This window comes from Mytilus galloprovincialis, chromosome 9, assembly GCF_965363235.1.
Source record: "Mytilus galloprovincialis chromosome 9, xbMytGall1.hap1.1, whole genome shotgun sequence".
NCBI classification, from domain to species: domain Eukaryota; kingdom Metazoa; phylum Mollusca; class Bivalvia; order Mytilida; family Mytilidae; genus Mytilus; species Mytilus galloprovincialis.
In genome coordinates, this window is record NC_134846.1 from 9,887,290 (window position 1) to 9,898,230 (window position 10,941).

General features: G+C 31.1%; 1 long non-coding RNA gene across 1 annotated transcript; it reads right to left on the reverse strand.

Annotated features, from left to right (window-relative positions):
• Positions 1–1,836: 1,836 nt before the first annotated feature.
• Positions 1,837–9,611, reverse strand: LOC143046621 (uncharacterized). Its single transcript, XR_012969190.1, has 3 exons — positions 9,355–9,611; positions 4,069–4,218; positions 1,837–2,584 (listed from the first exon to the last, which is right to left on the reverse strand). It is a non-coding gene; the product is annotated as an uncharacterized LOC143046621 (long non-coding RNA).
• Positions 9,612–10,941: the final 1,330 nt, after the last annotated feature.

Sequence of the window (10,941 nt, forward strand, 5' to 3'; positions counted from 1 at the left end):
ATGTTGTGTTAAGAACAAATTAAATCCCATCGGTCTCCGGCAACCGACTAATTTATATTGCTTTGATATTCGTATGTTCGTGATTAAAAAAAACAAGGTAGAGAGTAAAAAAGGCTAAGGGCTTCATTTTTATACTTCTTGATTGCACAATAAATTAGGTTTTATGATTCTACAAAAATACTATTCGTATATTTTTTTTTTTCAAAACAGGAATAATAACAATAAACACACCTTATTATTATTTTAATATTAAAACATGTTCAATGAAAATTTAATAAACAATGAAAACTGCATCAATTGATCATATGGAATATAATAAAAGAAAGATGAGGTATAATTGTCGATGAGACAACTCTCCACAAGAGACCAATATGACACAGAAAATAACAATTATAGGTCAACGTACGGCCTTCAACAATGAGAAAAGCCAATACCGCTTTTCACTGCATTTAATTTTAGGGATGTTTATTACAATTTTACGTTGATTTGGTTCAGCAGGCAACACAATGGCAAACATAACACTTTAAGAGGATAAAATCAGATAAAAACATAGAAAGGATCTTTGAGCTATAAATCAATAATTGTATTTAGTAGAACCCACAGCTGTCAAAACATCAATGTTTCTGTAATAATAAAACATGCATCGCAAGGCCAAGCTCACAGACATGAGTAAACCGTTTGGACTATGTATTCCACTTGATTGAGAACAACTCGTCACTGCTGGTTGTTGTCCATTTCATTATGATTCATGATAGGTAACATTATGGTATAAATACAACTCATGTTCTTATCGATCAGATTGAAATATTCCTTCCAAAACAACTCTTGCATTTTAAAAAATAAACACAGCGGAATTTCCATATTGATCTGAGACCTAGTTTAAATGTTGCTTTATAGGTAATACTGATCTGTATTGTAAGATAGACGATTTTAAAAGGGAGATATCAAAACATGAGGATTGGAGAAGGAAATTAAAGTTAAGTTGTATTAAGTCCATGTTCAATCCACCATTTTCTACATAAGAAAATGCCTTTACCAAAACAGGAATCATTTCGTTTGATATGTTTGAGCTTTTGATTTTGTCATTTGATTAGGAACTATCTGTCTTGAATTTCTACGAAGTTCAGTATTTTTGAGATTTTTACTTTTTTTTAAATAAGTTTGTTTGTTTGACTCTTTTAATTAGAACAATTGAATGAATTTGAGTTGTTCCTATGTATAAAGCACACACCTGTTGACCTAAGAGCTCGAGTCTCCGAAAATATTCTAAGGTAAAGACAAAATTGCGAGACAGCAAACTTAAACAAAAAGAATATATTCAGGACTTAGTTAAGTATATATGCATCCATTGATTCAATTATATTAAACTTATCATCCATTTGAAGAAACTGTTTGTCATTTGATTGACTTACTCTACAGGGTCTCTGTAACATTGTATCATATATAAAATAAACATCAACAAAATAGCTCGACGCACTGGATTGACGGTCACAAAAAAAGATTATCCAATTTATAATCAGGGATAACTGATTTCTCTCTTTTCAAACCTTTTGAGTCTAAAATTTCGAATGGTTATTTTTTTTTTAAGTTTTGTAGATCAACGTGCCCTTTTCAGAATGAAATGCATATATATATTAAAGGTATTTGATGAAAGATATGTGAGAATATATAATATGTATACCAAATTTATGTTTATGAAACACAAAAAATACAAAATTGAATACTGATATCTGAAAAAAAAGAAAAAAAACAGTACCAATTTGGTGGGCCTGAAATGTTTTTCTTAATCATCGGAAACGCTCAACCCCAAAGTTTTTTTCAAATGAATAGCCGACTCATAAAATGTCAACTGTTTTTGTTATTGTTCATGATGATAGTTAAGCGAATATATGTATTAATCACGTAAATAAAGGGCATATATAATGGAAGCGCATTTAAGTCCAGTGCAAATTAAAAATGCCTGTATAGTTTTTTGAAGTCATAATTTTCTGTGATACTTTGACTTGTGATGGATTAAATACTCCAAATATCAGACAAAGGCGCTCATTAGAATCAATATTCTGAAAAGTGAAAAATATTTTTTCGTCGCGGATAAACGATAATTCATCTCTCTCTCTATCTACCAAGAAACCAAACGATTTGTTAAATGTAGAACCAGCTTCGTGACTACTTAATGTAAATTTTAAACTATCCAAATTTCCATGTTGAACTGACAAACATATCTTCCTCAACTCTGGGCATGAGTATATGTTCAATGACCAGCCACCAACTGTCTTATCCCCAACCAGCAATAGTGTGTCAATTTTATTTCGTTCTGCAAGTGCAACTTCTAAAAGTAAATGTGGTTCGTCCATTAAATCAAATATTTCGTACTGAAAGCTTATTTCGATGTATGTTTTAGAATTTTTGTCCAAACAAGTGTTTCCAATGGCTCCCGTGTAGTTTTGTAGTTGGTTGGCATCATTTGGGTTGTGATTGGTTTCATCGCTAAAGTGGTTACTGATTACTTTGTTGTCAGATGAAAGGTAACAATACCGGTGAAGTGTCGATTGATCAAATGTCAAATCAAACTTGTATTGATCATCTGAAATTTACATTTTTTCATTGTAGTTACACATTAAGAAATATGTTGCTTTAAGGGCATACGATACAGTTACAGGGGAGGTAATGACGTTGCTAACGTAAAATGTTATTTTTGCGACGTCAAACTATGACATATCTGGAAAAGATGCATTTTTCGACTGATTTTTATCATTCAAATTGATTTAATTTGAAAACGAGTGCACGGACCTCTATTTTTTAAAACGACATTTTGTTTCATTTTACAGGGAGATAATGTGGACCAAATTCTATAAAACTGTAAATAGTGCAATTTTATTCAGTTTTGATAAATATACAGCAAAACATTACGTTTTTTTTTTTCAATTCATGACCATTTGATAAATATGAGTTATTTCTGAATAAAAAAAAATCCATAAATATTTTAGAATATTTATAAAATACAGAAATTACAAATTATCTAACAAAAAAAAATTGTGTTTATCTTTTAAAACAAAAAAGTTATAGCTTTCTTTTAAAAGGGAAAATACGGCCACAAATCCGAATTTTGAGCAAATATACAATATTTCTACTCATTTAGCTCAAAAAGTAGCACATGAAAGTATATTTTTTATTACATATTTGATTAAATCAGCAAAAAAAGCCTATATGGACATTTTTATCAAACTGTAAATACGGGATCAAAACTGTATCGTACACAGTTACTTTTGCATAGGTACTATTTCTGTACTAAAACAATGCAGTACTGGAAATTTACTTTTAATATTTAGTACTTTTTCTTTACTTTAACACTATTGTAATATTTAGGTACTTGTATTTTACAGTACTTGATTTGTACTAAATATTTTGGTACAGAAATAATACAATATTTCATGTTTGAAAATGATAACTTTAAGAGATTTGAAATAGAAAAACTTTCAAAATGCTGAAAATGTAACGGTAGTAACCAAAAATCTGTAGTACCTAAATTTCAAGTACAAATAAAATACTGTAAAATACAGGTACCTTAATATTACAATAATTTTAGAGTGACACAATAGTACTGAATATTAAAAGTAGATTTCCAGTACTACAAATTTTTAGTACAGAAATAGTACCTATGCAAAAGTAGCTGTGTATGCCCTAAAGAGCTTTATACATAAATAAAATATGTAAATATTTGTAACATGAATTTTATATTGCTGCATAGTCCTCACCGAATATCCTTGCACTTCATATTAAAATGTTGAGAGAGACATCAATATCAAAAGTGAGAGTTGAAGATTAAAAACTAATTGCAAAAATACCTTAATATAAAACACAAAACATTGAGGGATTTGCAATCTTACCCTTTATTTGACTTTTTTAATGTTAAAAAATTTAACTCTTAAAAAAAGTTAAACAATTTGAAACCTGACAGTAACGAAGCATTTACCAATGTGCCGAATGTACCGAATAATCAATTAATATCTTTGTGAAGATAAAAATATGGTTCTTCTTTCGTAATTTAGATGTTCAATCTATGTTTACCTGCACAATCTTTATCTTCTATAGTTTCGTTCTTGTGGCAACTATGTTCAGGTCCGTAGTATTTCCTAAACCGATACTGCTTGCCAAATATTGTTGAAGGTGAGCACACTGTCCAGAAACTCCAAGCAGACCATAAGCACTGAGGATTGACTGAAACAGAAAGATAACTTTTACAGTTGAACTTTGAGGTGATTTGATAAGCCAGTACTTATGTGTATGCTTATGGCGTTCCATTTTTGTTAACAGGAATAAAAAATGTACAGTATTTGAACCATGGCAATATACTGCAATTATGCTATAACCACTACCTGATACTGTAGAATATGTGTACAACTGTTGGTTGGTGTTAATCGTTAATTCTTTGTTTTCTCATTATGACCAGTTTTGGAGCTCTTTTTTATGGAAGGTGGGATCGTGGAAGCCATAAACGACTGGCGTTGACAGAAAACTGACAATCCTTGTTAATTTACTTGAAAGTCCAACATACCTCTTTAAAAGACTCAGGATCACCAAACAATTATCAATGTGAATGAGGTTCAATTAAAAAGATAGCCGGTCATACATCCCGCCATTGTGCAATTGTATAATGTAAAGTACCTTCTTGGAACCAAGAGAACTCATCAAATAAAGGAGTGAGATTGGAACTAGGTAGACTTCCTTTATTACAACCAAATCTATTTCATATCTTGCTAGACTAAATATTGATAATTCAAACCCATCATTGAAAGAGGCCTTTGAACATTCAAAATCCCTTGATTTACATGGTGTATATTACTGTTATACATATGCTTAAAATGTCTAACCAGACAATATTCTAAAATAGAAGCGGACAATTGTAAGAAAATTAAAGTTGAAGCCATTTAAAATCAGAAATTAAAAATGAAATAAAAAGATATAAAGATTTATATAAAAGAAAAATTGAAGAAATGACAAAAGTAGCAAATTTTTTCTGTATAAAAACGTAAACCCTTCACTTGAATCAGATTTTAACTGATTGTTTAAAGAATTTTCTACCAGGAATATTTCTACTAAACTTCGTATAAATGACCATGATCTTGAAATAAAAAAATGGTCGTTACATTAAAATTCCTCGAAAACAAAGACTATGTAAAACCTGCAAAGACATCGAAGATGAATTTAATTTTATTCTCAATTGCACAATAAACTAAACGAAAATATCAGACAAAATTTATATAATGAAATACGATAAGATGATGTCCATTTAATTCATTTCCCGAATGATCAAACATTTTATATTTTAAACCCGATTTCCTTAAGACATGTTAGAATTATTAGTTTCTTTATCATGTTTATTAAAAGCTCATTAGAACTTAGTAGAGAGGTCTTAATGTAACATGGATATCAAATATTGTAATATTACGAATTTATCCCTTATGTTTTTGTGCCTATTATATTAACTTTGATTTGTATATTGTTTGTTTTTAATTTGTTGTTTATTTTTTTTTTAAACTTGTATTGCCACAAATATTGTAAATGTTTAATGACAATTAATAAAATTATAGTATTGATCTTTTTATAGTGATAACGATTAGATTACAATTATGTATTCTAATTTTTAACTTTTTTACATATTTTCAATGTGATCAGGTTTAATCCACCATTTCTACACAAGGAATTGCAATCGCAATGTCAGTAATGTGACAGTTGTTTTCAATTCGATTATGTGTTTGAGCATTTGTTGAGCATTTGATTTTGCCATTGTATAAAGGACTTTCCGTTTTATTGCGCAATCAGCACGTTACTACAGATACAGTTAAGTCGACTTCATATCTTGACTTACATCTAGAAATTGACAATGAGGGTCGGTTGAAAACAAAACTTTACGACAAAAGAGATGATTTCAGCTTTCCAATTGTGAACTTTCCATTTCTAAGTAGCAACATTCCAGCAGCACCTGCATACGGGGTATATATCTCCCAATTGATACGATGTTCCCGTGCTTGCATTTCCTATCGTGATTTTCTTGATAGAGGGTTGCTGCTTACAAGGAAGTTATTAAACCAAGAGTTCCAAATGGTGAAGTTGAAATCATCCCTTCGTAAATTTTACGGACGCCATCACGAGTTGGTTGACCGTTATGGAATAACCGTTTCACAAATGATATCGGATATGTTCCTTACGTCGTAACTACAATCCCCTTCCCTTTCATGAATGTGACCTACCGAATTAGACTATTTACCGGATTTGTAATCACATAAGCAACACGACGGGTGCCAAATGTGGAGCAGGATCTGCTAACCCTTCCGGAGCACCTGAGATCACCTCTAGTTTTTGGTGGGGTTCGTGTTGTTTATTCTTTAGTTTTCTATGTTGTGTCATGTGTACTCTTGTTTTTCTGTTTGTCTTTTTCATTTTTAGTCATGGCTTTGTCAGTTTGTTTTAGATTTATGAGTTTGACTGTCCCTTTGGTATCTTTCGTCCCTCTTCTTTTACAATTGATTATTTACATTTTCCAGATCTAAAATGCGCTCGTTAATGATCGTAGGCAGCCAATTGTAACGACAAATGGGGATTATTACCTCATGGTTCAAAAATTATATCTAAATTTGAAAAGGTTGAGATGGAGAGACTATATCGGTAACTTTGACTAGCAACTACTCAGTAATGTGATAATGCTTTATCATTTACATATTAATTGAAAATTGAATCACATTCTTAAGGATGTTCGTTTCTCTGTTTCAAAATAACTAGCTTTTTAAAAGACTGTTAAAGATTGACAACATATAAACAACAGAAATAGAACCAGTTGTCCTTGTTTTCGAGATATAAGACATTTGAAATTGACGAGAAATGTTTGTCGATGAAGTTTATTTACCTTAAGCATTGGCACATTTTTGTTACATAAAAAACACAAATAAACAACTTGATAACACTGTTGATGTTCCTCCAACCGGTAGAACAAAGTTGGACTAAGTGGAGCGTCTATTGTGGTTTTGCCAGATGGTTGCAACCACTTCATGTCAGAAGGGAAACGACAAACCCTTTACCTGGTGTAAAGATAAATGAACGCTCTATATACTTTAATAACCCTTGCAACAACTCATTGAAGGGATTGCAGGTGGCCTTTTCCAAGGCAAACTATCCAAACAGCCTTTTTCGAAATGTCCACGGTCTTCATATCATACAGCTTTCATTACAGGACCTATCTATTGTAATCATTGTTAATTTAATTTATCCTTAACATGTACGAAATATTCGCCACTGGACGTTTAGCAACCGACAATTGATCCATCAACCATTAAGAGTGATCATCGAACATATAGCTTATCTCTCAACCTCAAGATTGTGAATAGGAACCTGGTTTTTGACGATGTATGATTGTGCCAGGTCTTATAATGTCTAATTAGTTATCAAAGGTACCAGGATTATAATTCAGTATGACAGACGCGCTTAACTCACAATGATCGCCAGTTTTCTGACCGAAAATTGGTAGTTCTTCCTTTGAACGTGAGCTTCCTGTATCCACAATATCTAACAATAAAATGCGTTTTTTCTCCGTTTTATTAAATTTAAAAAAACCTTGATATAACTTTAAAGGAAATGATCAAAACAAAAAGCACCAAAAGTATAACCAAATCTTCTATACTTCAAAGAATGCCCAATAAGGAAATCAATTGTCTAGAGAATATTTGATTAGGGCCTGGGGGTTAGGATCTTATAGTTGGTATAATTTCATAGGGTAAAATTATGTCAATTCATGTACATTTGATTTTCAGCGAATACGTAATTAGTACTTTGACCGTTATCTCTTCACTAGCGATATTGAAATAGATTTATGTATTATGTTTATATCTACTATAAGTAACCGGGATATAATACGACCATGAATCTGTGTTGTGCCCTTTTATAATTAATTGCATAAGTAACATATACAATTCACCTTTCATTTTGCAATAGTATAGAAATAAATTATTGAGCAGGTTTTTGGTCATAGTCCAACAACATTTCATCATTCTAAAAAAGACTGACGTTTCATTCAGGAAGTACATAGACTGTTTAGCTTCATTGAGTTATAAAGCGTGTGTTATTGTACGGTTCAGTTTATCTTATATCTGTAATAGTTAAAATCCATATAATTTCCGGTACTTTGTTTTAAATTATCATGGGGTCAATAAATACTGATAGTTACATGTAGCAATCTTTAACATTGTATAATTGTGACAAATAGTATGAATGTATAAATGTATAAATACTACCACTGCGACGATATTTCTCCACTCGGGAGAATTTACTTTTCAAATGTAAAATGCAAGGCGCGCCGAGCGTTTTAAATATTTAAAATTTAACTATCGAGAATGGATATATTTTGTTTGCACTACATTTTGCAGTATAATATATACAGTCACTGATGAGAATTTTGTAGACGAAAAGCGCGTCTGGCTTAAATATAAAATTTTCATCCTGGTATCTATGATGAGTTAATTTTCATACTTATTGACGAAATGCAGACCAAAACGAACCACAAATTGATTAAATAAAAACATTCAAAAGGTCTGGAAAGGTATAAATGTAGTAAGAATTGGAGAAAATCTTGTAATGGGTACATTCCAAATCCTTCTTAAATTAAGTATATATATACATTTAAGTATTGTAGCATCTTTTTGGGAAAGTATTTTTAATAATTTCATAGGCTCAAATTACGTTAAGAAATATTATTTACTCATGATACTTTGTTTAGTTTATCCTTCCAAAAAAAAACGTTGTGTTGACGACATTCAATTCATGAGTCCAGTTTTATGCAACCAAACATTAAATGAAACCTGTTTTTTGTAGCCATTCTTCTGACTGTATTAAATTGTTATTTTTTTCGGGAATCTTGTTTAGACATAAACAAAATGTATAACGCAGTAAACATTAGTGAATGAATACTCGAAATCTTTAATATTGTATAATTGTGACAATGAGTATAAATAATATTATAAATGGCTTTAAGGTATAGTTATGTACAAATGTATGTTGAAACAATAATTTATTTTTTAATTTTGGATAAATGGTTTACTACTTGAATGCGCTAAAGTAAAGCATGTTTATAAAAAAAATGGAAAATTAATTAGTAATCTAATAAAAAGATGCAACAATGAAAAACCAAAAGCATATAGACAAAGCACACAAAACAAAAATTAAAGACAAGAATGAAACCGCTTCATTTACGTTGGTATGAAACCAGTTATTTTTGAAAACGTTTCGAAAAGTTATTTATTAATAAACTTGTATATAATATTCTTTCGAAAAGGTCATTGTATGAAATAAGAAAAAAATATATACCATCATCGTTTGTATCACAAGTCCATTTTGTGATTAGGCCGACAGTAAGTCCTACAAAGAACAACCCTGCGATTGCACCAATGATACACATTCACCTATGTTTATTTAGATCACCACTTTTAGATCTAAATGAAAGTCTTTGCACAATAGAACGTCGTTGAGGAGGTTTTAAATAAATATCAGATACTCCAGCCCCAACAGGCGGATCAGGTAGGTTTCGATGAATGGTTGACACTTCGTATTTAGGTTTTTCAGGTAATTCCAAGTATATATTATCTGGAGCCGCCATTTTGTCAAGACACTTAATAAGAAATACGACGTCACATGGTATGAACCATGTTTCTTATGTCATGATAATATATTAACCAAAGATTGAATAACAACTGTTCTAAAGATTTAAATACCAGTAGCATACATGTCATTGATTATTCAGTAGTCTATCTTCAAGATCATTTTACACTACATGAATATAACAATAGAGAATAAACTTTAAACGGTTCGTCAGTAACGACATTTTAAATTTCAATCTCGCCATTTTCAGAGAACCCGGACACTATCATTTTGTGTTTTTGTTAAATGTATTATATATGTATCAATATTATGAATTAATCCGTTGTCAACTGCCTTTTTATAGTGTGTTCTAATGTTTTACTGTTATGGCACTGTCCTAGGTTGCCAGGACGATTGGGATCCCGTAAACACGCTTAACCCTGTCAAATTCTTTATTTATGTGCCTGATATATGTCGGAAGTATGTCAAAAGTATAATCACAAAATACTGTACTCCGCTGAAAATTGAAAAAGGAAAATCCCTAATCAAATGCAAAATCAAAAGATAAAACACATTAAACGAATTGACAACAACTGTACATGCATTTTTTTTATGTAGAAAATGGTGGATTGAACTGTTTTTATAACTACATGTATCTAAATCACTCACTTTTAAGACAGTCGCATGAGATTTTATTATATCATTCAGTGGCTGTCGTTTGTTGCTGGGTTACACATTTCTGATCCTAAACACCTCAGGCTGATTTTAACTTTTTTACGACCTCATTCAAGGGTCATGACCATGCCATACATGTGATTCTTCCGGCGGGAGTCAAAATCTCCTGCTTTTCAGACCCTCTTCCGTCCCTCCCGTTAAAATTTGAAATCTTCCGCTTTTCGAAAATGTCAACGTCGTAAAATTTTTAATACATATTTTTGTTTACAAAATCAATAGGGACAGAGAAAAAGTCCGAGAAACTCAAAATTGATATGGGAAAAGTCCGAGAAAAACGGAAGTTTCCTGTTGTGTCAAATGTAAAATGAGGTCGTAAAAAGGTTAAAATCAGCCTGAGGTGTTTAGGACTAAACTGTATATACAACAATAAATCAAAGATAATATGCAATTACCACGTGATCAACTAGCTAGTTTAAGACACAAGCCTGGTTGATTAAAAGTGAAATACTGACAAAGGATTAAATTGACTTATTGTACAAGTTGTATAAACAACGATTTATTTGATGATGTTGAAAACATGGAACATTTACTGAAGCTCAATAAAAATGAAATCAACTCAAATATGATACTTATGGCTCGTTT